The sequence below is a fragment of the Eschrichtius robustus genome, chromosome 16 (genome assembly GCF_028021215.1).
Source record: "Eschrichtius robustus isolate mEscRob2 chromosome 16, mEscRob2.pri, whole genome shotgun sequence".
NCBI lineage: Eukaryota > Metazoa > Chordata > Mammalia > Artiodactyla > Eschrichtiidae > Eschrichtius > Eschrichtius robustus.
The window spans coordinates 42,813,212-42,828,982 of NC_090839.1; the positions used below are offsets into that span (position 1 = coordinate 42,813,212).

Below are 15,771 nucleotides of genomic sequence, written 5' to 3' on the forward strand. Positions count from 1 at the left end.
AAACTTTTAAGTTCATCTGGTCTAATGCTTCATTTAAGGCTGCTGTTTCTTTGTGGACTTTCTGTCTTTATGATCTATCCATTGATGCAAGTAGAGGTGTTAAAAGTTCCTGCTATTATTGAGTTGCTGTCAGTTTCTCCCTTTAGGTCTGTTAATAGTTGCTTTATATATTTTGTTGTTCCTATGTAAGGTGCATATATATTAATAAGTGTTATGTCATCTTTTGGATTATTCTTTTTAACATTTTATAATGTCCATTTTTGTCTCTTGTTACCTTTTTTGGCTTGAAGTCTATTTTGTCTGATATGAGTAAGACTACCCCTGCTTTATTTTGGCTGCCATTTGCTTGGAGTATCTTTTCACTTTGAGCCTATGTTTGTCTTTAGAACTGAGATGAGCCTCTTGGAGGTGTCGTATAGTTGGGTCTTCTTTTTGATCCAGCCAGCCACTTCGCATATATTGATTGGTGAATTCAATCCATTTACATCTTGTGTAATTATTGATAGATGAAGACTTAATACTGCCATTTTATGTTTTGGTTGTTCCATATCTCCATTTTACTTTTTTCTTGTGTTTCTGTCTGCCCTTTTTTTGGTGGTTTTCTATGATTTTTTATCTCAGTCTCCTCTGTTTTTATGTTCTGTGGTTACTATGAGGTTTCTATAAAACATCTTAGAGATAAAATAGTCCTTTTTCTGTTGATAGCAGCTTACCATCATTTGCCTATACAGGTTCTGTCCTTTTCCTCTTCCCTTTTTATGTTTTTGTTGTCTCACATTATCCCTTTTTGTGTTGTGAGTTTGTTACCAAATCAAAGCAGCTATAGTTATTTTTACTGCTTTTTTTCCTTTAACCTTTATGCTATGATCAAGTGTTTAACAACCTATTCTGTTAGAGAGTTGCAATTTTCTGATTCTGTCTATTTATCACCTCACTCAAAGTTTTATGTACTTTTGCTTTTTCATTTCAGGTAGAAGAGCTCCTTTCAACATTTCTTGTAAGGCAGGTCTAGTGGTGATGAACTCCTTCAGCTTTTGTTTGTCTGGGAAAGCTTTTACTTCTCTTTCATATCTGAAGGATAACTTTACTGGATAGAGTAGTCTTGGCTGACAGTTTTTAATCTCTCAATATTTTCAGTATGTCATTCTACTCTCTCCTGACCTATAGAATTTCTGTTAAGAAATCTATGGTAGCCTAATCATTTATTTCTTTATCTCTTTTACTAGGTCATAAATTTTCTGAAGACACACTGTATTTTTTATTTGTATATTGCTCAAGGTTTGCCACCTAGCATATCATAATCACTCAATAATTTTTTTTCTTGTATGAAAGCATGAATTTGAAATCTGCTTCTGCCATTAAGCATTTTAATTCTACGTCTAAGATACAATTATTGGTAGGAAGGCTTTGTGTATCATTATTCAAGTTATTAGTAAAAAGCTTGAAAAATTTCAGCTTGAGGACAGAGTCCTGTGATGTGCTATTAGAGATCTCTCTCCAGGATGTTGCTGATCAGCTTGGGGTTTTGTTATTCAGTCTACCTAATAACATTACTATGCAGCTTGGGGTTCTCCATCTGGTCCTGGAGGATATAATTAAAAAGTGTTAAATGCTTTACTGAAATCATGATCAGATGAAAATTACACAGGAGTGTACCTCACAATAAGACAAATTTTGACATAAGTCAATTGGCAATTGATACTTGAAGTGTCTGCAAGCCAGCTCCTCATTCTCAAACAAGGATAAGCTAAATTTCTTATCCTATAGGGAAGAGGACAAGTCATGGAGGGGAGCAAAACAGCAGTCAGATAGATCTTAAAGAGCAGAAAGTCTGAGAGTGAACATGGCCCTAATATTCTCTCCTCATATTGGGTTGACAAAATGAAGGTCAAATAAATAGGAAGCCCCTGAATTGCTGGAGCTATCCCAGAGGTGCCAGTTAGTCAAAGTCTCACATGCCCCTTGGATATTTATGCTACATGGGCAAATACAACTAACCAGCAGCAAATCAATAGTTGGACCTGAGTTGGATATTGTTGGATTCCTACAGCTGGAACCTAGCCATTCTGTCCTACTCAAAGTGTGTGTGGTCCATGGACCACACACACGCACACACACACACTATTGACTATTGAGAGGAAAGGAAGGGGATTTTATGAATCAGAGAAGGAGGTAAAGTCCAAGTGTACATGTTAGGGAAGATATTGATAGTTGCTTACCATGAATTTGAAAATTTTAGCACAAAATTTGAGAATGAGATACCCTCCCCGTTAATGTAATAAACTTGACATAAAGTTTGAAATCTTAATATTGATTCAAGATTCACCCCTTTGCATGTGTGCTTCTGAATTTTAGTGAGGAATGTGAAAGACACTTGAATCTTGTCCTAAACTGATCATCTGGGTACATGAGGGACAGGCACTTCGAAGAAATTTGGCTTTTTTAAAAATTAAGTTGGAGGATTATGTGGGCTTCTTCTGCTCATCTTTTCTTTAAATAAAATTGTAGGAATTATCCAGGTGTTTTCATTGATTTGAGAAACTGTGTTTTTTGGATATAGTCTAGAATAACAATTGTCAAGCTCCTTTTAGAGCTATGAAATTTGAGGTTAGTATGTGAACGTGTCAGAAAATCACAAAACAATAAGCTGGAAAGAGAACTACGCAACTTTCAGAAGACACACCATTTATAAAACTTTAGATTGCCATAAACTCAATAAGAACCTTCAAAATTAACAATGGTCTTTGAAATTTTGGGAAAAAATTTTCTTATTTCTTTTGTAACAATTGAGTTATATCTCAGAGGATGTCATTGGTGGTGGGAGAGTGTGATTATTTTTCACGTCAGTTGATAAACTAGTTTAGATGATTTTACTGAAATTTAAAGTTGACTGTTTAACTGAAAGCTTAAATTGCTTTTCGTCTGAAAAGTAAACGATTTTGACAATTAAAGCATACAAATTGTGAGTGCTACATCTAGCTGTTCCAGCTATAATGTGTTGATTGGAGCTGTTTCACGAATCCTTCTCAGGAGCAGCCCAAGTGCTATATACTGCTCGGGAAGAAAATACAGTAAGTGTATTTGCCGTCACAATGTGCCGATTGCTGCAGCTTGCCCAGAGGTAAACTTGCTGTAATAAAAACTTCTGGACTGGAACATGATGATGTCATTAATGTTATTTGCCTCCCTAGTTGTTTCTGCGCTATGTAAACCCAAAGCAAACAGCTCTCGGTTTGAGAACCTCGGAGAGCTCTGTCACTAGGCATTGCTGAGTTCCCTTGTGTTGATTCTTTGTTAGCTGAAGTCTTGCAGTGAGCAGTGGAATCTGGATCTTGAGTAGCTAAAGGCAATGGATTAAAGCGGTTTACATCTTCTGACTTTGTCCAGATCATTGTATGGAACTCACTTTGATAGATGCCTTTCTGTATGGGTGTTATTATTTTTAAAGACTCATAGTGAATTCCTTGCCCTATGTATCCTCATTGCCTTCTGAAACAGTATTAAGTCAGGGAACCTAGACTTATCATACCATGTAAGTTTCTTAACGTGGTGCTGGAGGAAATTTGAGAAAGGCTCAGGGAAAATGACTAAATCCATCTTATAAATGCAGTATCCCCTAAGAAATCAATTGTGGATTAGCTCAAGGAAGTGCCCATGTTTATCTTCATGGGAGGCTGTATAGATCTCCTCCACATATTCCAAGGTCTGTCTGCAATTGTCCCTTTTTAAATTCATGGGAATAGCAATGCCTTTGAGTGCCTCCTAAAGGAACTGGTTGTGGATATAAGCCAAAGCTAAAAAGAGAGTAGGAAAGAAAAAAGTAAAGATGGAGAGAGTGGGAAATTGGAGGTTGAAAGGGTAAAGGATGAGTAATAAAAGTCATTCTATGCTTATGTCCTATACTCTTAAGGACAATCCAGTAGAAAAGTTGGCTCTCCTTTTGCTCAGAGAGGAGAAGCATTTTTCATTTGCCAGCCTTCACTGGGTTTCCAACGCATCTTGGGATTGCACATTAGACGAATAGGAGGAATTCTTCTGTCACTACCAGTGAAATTGTTATCATCATTTAGCATTGCTACTGTGAGCCATCCTTTCAAAGACCTACATTTGAAAGCAGCACATGGAATTTCAGCCCTCGTATTATTATTTTTTCTTGCATTTTTTTCTTGTACAAAATGAGGAGAACCCAAGACAGATTTTTTTTGAGAGAGAACATGATTCAGCCTCTTCAAGGACAAAGTTTTTAAATGGCCTTACTGTCATATTCAAATAAATTTGATCCCTCAGATAATATCCTTAAATAAAGGGATCATTTTTCCCCAGTCATAAAAAGAATATACTACTTTTTTAAATTAGGAAATTTGGAAAATCAAAAAGGTAAAAAGAAAAAAGTCACCTAGCAACAATGAGCACTCAGGAGTAGCTATCAAAGTCCTATGTGACCCTTTATTTTCCTAATATTTGGGGCAGTAGATAACTAAACAACCTGAAGTTTTGTGGCTGCTTCCTGGGGTCATATTTTGAGTAATACCTATTAGATGCTTTATTTTAGCTCATGCTCCTATGGACTAGTAATATTTGAATAGCTGTAATGACTACATTTAAATCTATTTTATTTCAAATTCATGCATGTAGCTAGTAATTCTTTAACCAGGAGATTACAGAGAATTACCTGATGATTTCACTGTTGTACCTCTCCATGTACTACCTTGGATCTTACACAGTACTAATTCTTGACCATACTGGCTAATGTAATTAATGAAACATATGCACATTTGCTATACTGTGGTTTACAAGTGTTCTTCATTCAGTTGAATAATATTAGTGCCGTTTTTGGTGTAATTGCACTTGATTTTCCTTCCATAATTATTTACGCTTGTGTTTCTAACAGGATGTAGATTCCAGATCCCTCAATTGTAGAAGTTGTTCATAGTTTGTTTGAGCACGTACATGGTATATGCGTGGGATGGGCTTGTTGGGGGCTTGGAAGAATGGAAGCTTATTTCCTTCTATCATTTTCTAAAAAAAATTCAGATCCAAGTTTGTGATAATTTTACTCATGAAAGAAAAACTATAATATGTTTCTAAAGACTAGTGTTCAGAAGGGTCAAGGAAAAATGGTTATACCCTTTAGATTATTTTTGCAGTGAATTTGTTATTTGAATGTTCTTCAGTTATTAGCATTTTTAGCCGATTAGCAATGGCAGCAGTGTCCTAAGTAACTATAACAGACTCTTGAAGAACCAGACCTCTTGACCAAAAGGACCCCTTGTCCCGATATTTTCTGAACTCCTCAGACAAATGATAACATGTAATAATGTGTATTTTGCCAAGGATGCTTTCCTTTCCGTCTGTCACTCTCACCTCCCAAATGATGTTAATTTTTAAGAAGTAGTTTGTTTTCCAACTAACCTTCATATACTGTTTTATGAATTGTACTGTAATATGTGCTCAATAAATATATGCTAATAAATATTTGGTACTGATATTCAACCAAATATTTGTTGAAAAATAATCATTTTAATGTTACCATCTCCATTACATAATACTTGTAAAACAATAATTCTGTTCATTGGGTGTGACTGCTAGATATTCTTCTCAAATTCTGTGGTTGGGCATAGCTTCAACTAATTCAGGGTTTCCAAGCCTGCTTGGTGTAGGACTCGCCTGGGAAGCTGATTATACTTACAGACTCAAAGGCTCCACCCCAGACCTGCTAGTCACAATCTCTGGGTAATTTGTATCATCAGACAAGTCTGAGAAACCTAAAACTAGGGAGTCTGAACTCAAGGAGCTTGATCAATGTATATTTGCATATTGGTATATAGGAAAGACTTATGGGTCTGGATTGAGTTAATAGCATTCATTTATTTCTAAGGCTGATCAACTAAAATATCAGAAGAGAAAATTGCTCTGATATGCTCTTTAAATTACAGCTTCCATGAGATTTCATTGAAGTAATTTTTAAATCATCATAATTGATAAATTTAAAATTATCATTCCCATGTGCAAGACACTCTTCTAATCTTTTTCATGTATTTACTAATTGTTAGTATAGAGAGGTGAAATAATTTGCCCAGTGCCAAATAAGGAACAAGTGGGAAAACTTGGCTTTGAACCTAAAAAGTTGGATTTCAGAATTTTCACATTTAACCCCTGGAATATATTGCCTGTAGCCACCAAATACTTACTAATGTGTCAGGCACTAGTATACTAAGCACTTAATATACATTTAAAGTCACTTACCAATCCTATAAAGTAGGGTTAAGAAAGGGAAGTTTAGAGAGATTAAGTAATTTGCCCAGAGTTACCCTGCTAGTAAGTAGTAGAACCAGTGTGGTTTGAAGCTGGGTTGGCTCAACTCCAAAACTCTATGCTTTTAACTACTCCCCTGTATGTAAGAATGACAGGTTTGAATATGCTGATATCTTGTCTCTCTTCAGTATTTTGTACAAATACTAGTAGTTACTGGGAGCTTTCTGGAATGTAACTGTATAACACTTTAGTGTCTACATTAAGTAATGCCTACACTTAATATCAACATTAAAACACTTCAGGGTCAACATAGAATTTTAGAAGAAAATCTGTGATATATTATAGAATTCCTTGTTCCAGAAAGATTTTTAAAGAATAAATTGGTTACTCTGTCATCTGCTATAGAATAGCTGAAAGTAGAGCACAGGATTAACATACTTTTAAGAGATTCTTAACCCTATGTGTTTATTGTTAAAGGATAATATAGTTGGTGGATACTTATGTATTTGTGAACATTGGTAAGAAGTTACACTTAATTTCCTTCATTTGAGCATTAAATATTTCACACGTGTGCATTTTGTCACAAGTAAATATTTTCCTCTACTTTGAAATGACTTATAAATTTACTTTTACTTATTTATTAAAGATTTAATTTGAGCTGCTTCTCTTTTCCCTCTTATTTGTCCCAAAATGAAAGTGAAGTGTCAACTGGTTTTAATGGCTCCTACTGCCATCTCTCTGTCTAGGGCTTCTAAGGAAAGCGGGGAGAATTGGAGAAGAACTTGTGAAATTTGTCTGGGGAGCTGAGAAAGTTTAATGTGCTTGTGAACTAGCACACTTCTTCTGGGTAATACTATTGCACTGTAACAAATATTGAAATCCAGTTTTCACTCTTAGACCTAACCCTTTAATATTAATTAACATTCAAAGAGGAATTTTGTAAAGAAGGATGTTGACTAAATTCCTGTACCTGAAAAAGATCAGCACCTGATAAACTAGGAAATAAGAATGTCTTGTTTAAACGTGTTTATAAAACCAGAGAATAGGCCTTTTTTTTTTTTTTTTTTTTTTTTTTTTAAAGAGCAAGGGCATGCTAATTTGTAGTCACAACTAGAAGGGAGTAGTCTTGGTTATGCAATTTGCTGTTGCACTTCAACAGAAGACTCTAGATGCCTGAGCCATGTACCTGGCTGTTTACACCCTCTCTTTCCCAATGAAAATGATTTCCACCAGCAGGGGCTAATTCATCCAAAACACTGTCCCTGGTGCTCATACACTGATACACATTAGTAACTCTGTGACTTTGATTTAACAAGTAACCATCTATTTGTTCTTATAAACAAAAATTTTTATTGGGATTTTGGAAAAACCAAGATGACTTCTATCATTTTAACAGCTTAAGATAACAACCTTTTGAAAATTTGTTACTCCTTCCACTTTTTAGCAGGCCGAAATATACAAACAGCTCATATCAAGAAATCAAACAACCCAATCAAAAAATGGGCAGAAGATCTAAATAGACATTCTTGAACTTTTACCAAGGGTTGCAGAGTAATATAATGAGCCCAGTCCTGTGATGGGGAGAAAAAGTATGCCTTTGTTAGCATTAGCTTCTATAAAATCAGTACAGGTTTAGAGGGAAAATAGAAATTGCAGAGAAAGTCTGTTGATCTTGCTTCCACACTTTCCACTTTTTCTCACCCTCTGTTCAAATATCAGTTCTAATATTAGATACTAGGCAAATGTTTCTTCATCATCAAAGGTGAAAATAAAATTTACTGGTTATTTGCTGAGAGCCAGGTATAAGTTGAATGCTCAATTTGAAATATATAATTTATTCCTTACAACTAGAAAGGCACTATTTTTATCCTATTTTACAGAAGGTGAAACTGAGGCTTAGAAAGGTTGGCTAAACTCCCAAGGCCATACCCCAAGTAAGTGGTAGAAACTGGATGCAAACCCAGATTTGTCTAATTCAAAGACAGTGTTCTTTATCATCATCTCAAATATCAATTTTACATAGAATTTTAATAAATTTATTTATTTTATTTATATTTATTTTTGGCTCCGTTGGGTCTTCGTTGCTGCGCGCAGGCCTTCTCTAGTTGTGGCTAGCAGGGGCTACTCTTTGTTGCGGCATGTGGGCCTCATTGTGGTGGCTTCTCTTGTTGTGGAGCATGGGCTCTAGGCGCGTGGGCTTCAGTAGTTGTGGCTCGCGGGCTCTAGAGCACAGGCTCAGTAGCTGTGGTGCACGGGCTTAGTTGCTCTGTGGCATGTGGGATCTTCCTGGACCAGGGCTCGAACCTGTGTCCCCTGAATTGGTAGGTGCCACCAGGGAAGCCCTGTACATAGAGTGTTCTAGTATACTTGGTTTTACACATTGGAGTCAGCATGTCCCAATGAAGAGAGCAACATGTAGAAAAGACAGGAGATGTGGAGTAAAGATCCTTGTGGCTACATTTGGAATTAAACTGTTGTTTAGAGTTCTAATTCTGCCAATTTATACTGTGTGATATTGGGTGAGTTGCAGAATCTGTTTGAACTTCAATTTCTTTTGTGAATTGGGAAGCAAAGGAGATAATGGCTGTAAATGTAGTTATCATGAAGTTGGTGATAATATTCTATGTTTGTAGAATGGGTTACAGTTTGCAAAGAGCTTTTACAAAGATCGTGTCAGATGATAGTGATACAACCCTTTGAAGCTTGTTCATTCTTTTATTCCTTCATCGAACAACTATATTTTTGAGTGTCTGTTAGGTGCCAGGCATTGTTCTATAGGTTGGGGTAATTTAGCAGTGAAGCAGTAGGAGAAAAAAAATTCCTTGCCTTCATGGAGTTTACATTTTAATGGAGGATATGGATAATTACACATAAGTAAAATATTTAGTATATTAGATAATAATAACAACAAAAAAGATAGCATTACCTCCTATATGTTGAATGCTATGAGCCATGCATTCCTCAGTAGTTAGAAGCATATTTTGATTCATAGACATGTTTTTCCATTATGAACTTTTTAAAAACTATAAATAGGTTATAGTTCAACTACAAACTTTTTTTTCAAATTTTTTGTTGTTTCAAAACAATGAAGGGATTGGTTTTTCTATTTAATTGTTAGTACACATCTCTAAAATTTATGAAAGCTTTTCTAGCTAGCTCTAAGATTCTATGACATATTGGCTAAAATTATGGAATTAAATGTAGATCTCTAATACCTGTCTCTATTTATACAAGTCTGGTAAGTATACTCTGAATGAGGCATTTTGACAGTTCAAAGATTATTTTTTTTAATAATTAAATAATTATTTGAAAACCATTAAATGATCTTGGCTTTTCTTTACCTTTGTAGACTATGTAGTAGTACTCATGGGTTATATGTCTCAAATTCAGCACCAAGCCTGGTGAAAAACTTCAGTGATCTGGAACTTCCATTCTGGGTTTTAGGAGACACAAAGGGATCATGAGAAGGTGTTGTAGTGACTCAAACATAAAGATTTGTCTGCCAACTCCAAGTTTAAATTTATTGAAAGCTGCAAGAAAGACAAGTGTTATTCTCAGGATAGTTTCCAGCCATTAACTAGTGACCACCAAACGTCATCATTCAGCATCATGGGGCAGAGGTCTGTAAGCCTTGGGAGAAAAATTCACATTTGCGCCATTGAAACGTTTTGAGATTTAATCCTAAAAATGTCTTCTAGTTGTTATACCAGTAAAATGAAATAATTTTTTTTTATGGACTTGAAACTCCTTTTTTTTTTTTTTTTTTTTTTTTATCAGTTATACATATACAATATGTTCCCATTTCTCTTCCCTCTTGCATCTCCCTCCCTCCCACCCTCCCCATCCCACCCCTCTAGGTGGTCACAAAGCACTGAGCTGATCTCCCTGTGCTATGCGGGCTGCTTCCCACTAGTTATCTATTTTACATTTGGTAGTGTATATATGTCCATGACACTCTCTTACCCTGTCACCTGAAACTCCTTTTTAAAGTTATTGAAGAAATATTTTTGCTCACTATTTAAAGACAGTGTATAAGAGCTCAAGCTTCAGGAGAAGACAGAATTCTTGTTCTACCACTTGCTAACTATATAACTTTAAGAAAGATTCTGTTATAGCTCTAGAATATACCTGGCATCTTTCCTCTCTCTCCTCTTACTGCCACCATCCTGTACCATGTTACTCATTCTCCACACAGTGGCTAGTGACTTTATTACAATTGTAATCTGATAGTCTGATCCCCACACATCATTCTTCTCTTCCTCCTTCTCCCCAAACCCCTGTTAACAATCCTCCAGTGGCCTTCTCTTATACTAGGATGAAGTCCAGACTTTTTATCTTGGCCTTGGCCTACCAGACCCTGTAGGAACTGATCCAGGCCTGCTTCGCTGATCTCACCTCCGTCTTGCTCACTGAGCTTGAGCCCCCTGACATTTTTTTCAATCCCTAAGTTCACTAAACTTCTCAGAACACTCTACCTCATTCTTCACGTGGCTGACTATCCCTTAGGTCTTAGGCTTCTCTTACCACCCAATCTAAATAGGTTTTCATGTTATACTCACTCATGCACCATGTTTTTCTCTTACATGGCATCTGTCATGATTTTTCACTTTATGTTCATTTGGTTTTTGTTTAATATCTGAATGTCTGCCTCCTCCAACTTAAATCTCCATGTCTTTATGGTTCAGTGCTATATACTCAGACCCAAGCACAATAAATCATTGTTAATGTTGAATGAATAAAATATCTAACTCCATAAACTTTCAAAGTATTAATATGCTCATCTGAAAAATACAAATAATAATTCCTACCTGTAAAGTTACTATATGAATTAAACAAGATTAAAATATATAAAACAGCATTGTGCTTGACCAAGTCCTCAACAAATGGCAGTGTCTGCAGCAGTGGTGTGATCACCAGACATTTGTTAAGCCCACTGTGTGTGTGAGACATTGCTAATGTTTGTGGAACATATTTTTAAAAGATAGGTTTGTTAGACTTTTGTTTCACCTTGTCTTTACTGTTTTATTATTATTAGCATTGGTCTTCACATCTAGGAAATTAAAACGTGGAATTCCAGCAGTGAATCCATGCTTTTTAATGGAACATTGATATAAACTAGCCTCAGCTTTGTAATGCCACAATTATCAGAGCCATGATGTACATTCAAAAGGGTAATTACTTTGGGTAGTAATTTCCTAGACTTCCCTCCCCACCCCCCCAACCAGCTGGCATTGAAAAAGGAGCACTGCTTTTGTGTGTGTACACAATCAGTCTGTAAAACTCCATTATCCCCAACTTCCACACCCCTGTGGCTGCATACTTCCTTTTGAAGCCTCTTAAAAAAGAAAAAAAAAACTTTCAAGATAGCCCTAAAATTTATTTCGAATCTCATTTCACCCATATAGTATAAAAATGAGATGGTGGGTAGGAAGTGGGAGGGGTCTAGAATGTGATTTGCTTACCCCTGGAATTCTATGATACTTGTGGGAAAGCCTGGTAAAAATTTGCACGGGTGGGTAGAAATACTTCTTCAGAAATACTTTGAGATAAAGTTAGATTTAAATATGTTTTGATGTTCAAAGAATAGAGAAATGTTAATTTGGTTATTCTAGTTCTTTTTCTTTCATCCGTTCAGAATGTCTTTACTATTTTGAACAGAGGTTTCCACTGACCTCTCATGACCAACATCCTTTTAAACTGTGATCATCTGCTAGAATCCTAGGTGCAATGCCCTCCTCTGCTCTCCTTTTCTTCTTTGTGTCTCTTTCCATCTGAGGTTTTGACCTCCTCTCTGGCCCATATCCTAACTGCTTCCACTGAGCCCATTTCAATCTTTTACTTTTGGGTTCCAGCTTCCCATGCTACTCACATTTCTCTTAGCATTCTTTCCACCACCTTGAATTAATTGACGTCTGTTCCCTGAGGATGACACCTTCCCTGTTACCTGTTGCATCTCTTACTGTCACTATTTGATGCAAGTAGGGAAGGGGAGGGGTGTGGAATAGAGGTAGGGAGTTTCAAAAAAATTTTCCCTTCCCCTGAAAGACCTCTTCTTGACTTTGGTTTTTCACCACTATTCAAAGTCCTTTCTTTTGAAATTCTTGTTTTACATCGACATTGTCTAATTCCATCATCTTCTCCCTCTTCTTCATCTCTGGGACATTTCCCCATCTTCCTTAGGGCTTGTCTTGTAAGCCTTACCTGCATACCAATCCTTTCCATCTCTCGGAGTGATTGTGTCCTCCTCGCTGGTGACTCTTCCAAAGCTGCAGCTTCTCAGTCACAGCCTTTTAACTTCAGTCATCTTAGAGTCACAGCCATGACTTGGACCACACCTCTTGGGCATCTCAATTTTCTTCACTTCTGTTAAATATGCTCCCTGTCCTCATTGTAGATTCCTAACTCTGTCTCATTCCTGAGGTCAGTAAATATCCTTCCTGGCGTTCACTTCTTTTTTACTTCTCTTGATCCTCAACATGACCGACCAAGCAAGATCCCTTCACCTCCAAACTTCTTAAAGAGTAGACTTAATCATTGTTTCTGTTTTCTTTATCTCTCATTATCCTGCCAACATCACACAGGCTTTTTGCCTCCTTACTCTGCTGACACTGCTTCAAAATCCCTGATGGTCTCCTCTTTTTTCATATTCAGTTTCCTCTTCCAAGTCTATATTCCTGACTACCTTTTTGACATCCTCCTTTTAAAAATGTTTCTAGTTCCTTGATTTCATTATATTTTCTTCTCAAAATGATCTTTCCCCTTTGTGACTCCGGTTTTTTTGTTTGTTTGTTTTTGTATTCTTCTTCCCTCTTCTGTCCCTACAGAGCGTAGGTGTTCCTTTGTCTCTTTTCTCTCTTTCTCTGCTCGCATTCTGTTGGTGATCTCATCCATCCTCTCAAATTTAATAATAAGCTGTTAGATATGGATTCCCTTCCTTGATGCCGAAGATCTGTCCCCACACCCTCATTTCCGACTTCCTGGTAGACATTTCCAGAGGGGTAACATAAAAGTACTTTAAACCTACGGTGATTATAATTTATCATCTAAATTGGGTCACTATGGAAGGCAAAGACGGAACTACTAAAATAATCAGCCAGTGTAAACCTGTACTGTGCATATGGTCACCTATTCAAACTCATTATGTACAAAATACTCTGACATTTGCTTTTCCAGTATTTTCCATCATTATTAATTGCCTCACCAACATTTTACTTACTCAGGCTGAGAATTATCTTCAGTTTTTATTCTTTCTTCAGTTTCCAATTCCTAGAAATTCTACCTTTCCTGTATCTTTTGAATTACACCTTTTTTAAAAACCCTATTTCACTGTTCAGGCTCTTATTTCCTCTTGCCTGGAATACTGCACAGACGTCTAACTTGTCTTCTTACACCCAGTTTCTCCTTCTTTATCCTTCATGCAATATTCTTTATTTCTACAAAATGTCCCTAAAGTATTGATTATTTATGCACCTGCTTAACAACCATTGCCAAAGAATATCATGAAGACTTCTCAGCTTGGAATTTAACACACTTAACACAATATAACAAAGCCTGACATAAAAAAAATGTGTCCAGCTTTATCTCCTTCATGGACCCTGTGTTTCAGCTAGACTGTTGGCCTTTCCACAAACACCTCCTAAATCAGTGGTACTCAACCTCAGCAAAAACACCTTTGGAATTAAAAGTATATAAATACTCAAACTTAACCTGGGCGATTTAAATTTAGTAGGTCTGTTTTGCGGCCTGGTTAAATTAAGAAAGAGCCTCCCCAAGTGATTCTGACCAAAGCCAGCATGGAGGAGCACTGCGACTGTTTTCCAACCTCCATGACTTTGTTCACCATTTTCTCTCCATGGCCAGTATCTGTTTTTCTTGCTTTCTCCTTAAATACCTTCCTATCTTTCAATACCAGCCCTAGTTTTACCTCCTTCATGAGGTCTTCCTTGATCCATCCAGATAGATGTAATTATTTTGTCTATACTGCAGTCACAGTATAACTTTCACTAGATTATTTGTTTAATGCCTTACAACCTCTAGACAGCACACTTCTTGAAGGCAAAGCTCCTACTGTTTTATAATATAGAAGCCACTCAGTAAAGGTCATTGGCTGTTGAGATTTTTTTGTAAAGAACTTTGAAGTTCTTAAGAAAGTGATTGATACCATGAGTTATTTTTTTTTGCTAATTTAATCAATAGTCCAAAAGCATAAAGTACAGTAGTTTTAATTCCAACACTATGCTAAATTAAGATTTGCTAATCATGCTAAGTAGGAGAAAGGAATTAGAATTGTAAATGCCACTACTGTTTTCAGGGGCAGATGAGCTAATCTTAAAGTGAATTCAGTGGTGGATTGGTTCCTTTTTAACACCCACACTTCAGGTGCTTTAAAGCACATGGGTCTCTTTGGATTCCTCATGAAAACTGTCATGTTGGCATGTACCTATAAAATGTGCTTTACTCAGAAAATGTGGTTAGTAAAGCAGAGTTTTTTACTAGTTCCTTTGGCACGGGGGAATACTTTTAATAAATAGGCCTCACTGAAAGGACACAGTGTTGTTTTTAATAGGGAACGAGAGTGTAAGTGCAGTGATTTAATGCAGTTACAAGTGCCTGCATCCAAAAACAATTTTTGATTTTTGTCAAACATTCAGCAGGGGAGTGATTTTTCCCTCAATTTTTTTTTGTAGCTTCCCCATTGTATTCTTGTTAAATGTATAAGCTGCATATTCAGGATTGAATTTTTTTTTTCCTACATTTTTCTTTGTTAGTACCTGATCAGTAAAAATTGTGAACATTTAGCTTGGGATAGATGTATATGTATCTATAATTAATTTAGTGTCCTTTAAGGTGGAGATTTGTGTTTTGTCATTTATTGAAAGTATATATATATTTCAACAAAGTATTTGGATTTCATAGCAAGCCTAGGTAAAAGAATAAACTTTTACCCTCTCAGTGCTTTCTCTATTTGCTAGTGTAAAACATATTTCTGATTTATCCCAGGTAAAATAATTAAAATGCATGTATTAGAACACATAAAATTTTCTGTGCTCATGAAAGGTATACTAACTGGAAGATAGTCTTGGCTTTTGACTTTTTTTATAAACTCACAGGTTTATAGGGACTTTATGGAACCATCCAGCCATTTCCCTGACTTCTGGCAGAGCTTGTAGCTAAACTACTCAAAACCTCTGGAAGCAAAATCAAACTTCCTTCAGAAAATGTTCCCTGTATTCAATGTTAATCACATTTTCTTTACTAAGTTATCCCTAGAAAACAAATATCCTTAACAGGAAGTCAAAAGAGAAAGTGTTGAGAAACATTTGAAGATGGCAAATGAATAAATGAGATTTCATAGGCAGTTGGAGATATTTGTTAGCAGAGTAGTAGAAGCAGCGATATGTAACAAACCACTGGGAACACATGGCTCACTTTGCTTGACCATAATAGTAGTAACTTGTATTTTGTTGAACATTGTACAGTTTCCAAGCACATTGTCTCATTTAATCCTCACAACAA

At 36.2% G+C, this 15,771-nt stretch overlaps 1 protein-coding gene across 2 annotated transcripts in view; it reads left to right on the forward strand.

Moving 5' to 3' along the window:
• The window catches only part of MACROD2 (mono-ADP ribosylhydrolase 2), a 1,969,440-nt gene that overhangs the window by 296,897 nt on the left and 1,656,772 nt on the right, over positions 1–15,771 (forward strand). The gene's annotated exons all lie outside the window — the stretch shown is intronic.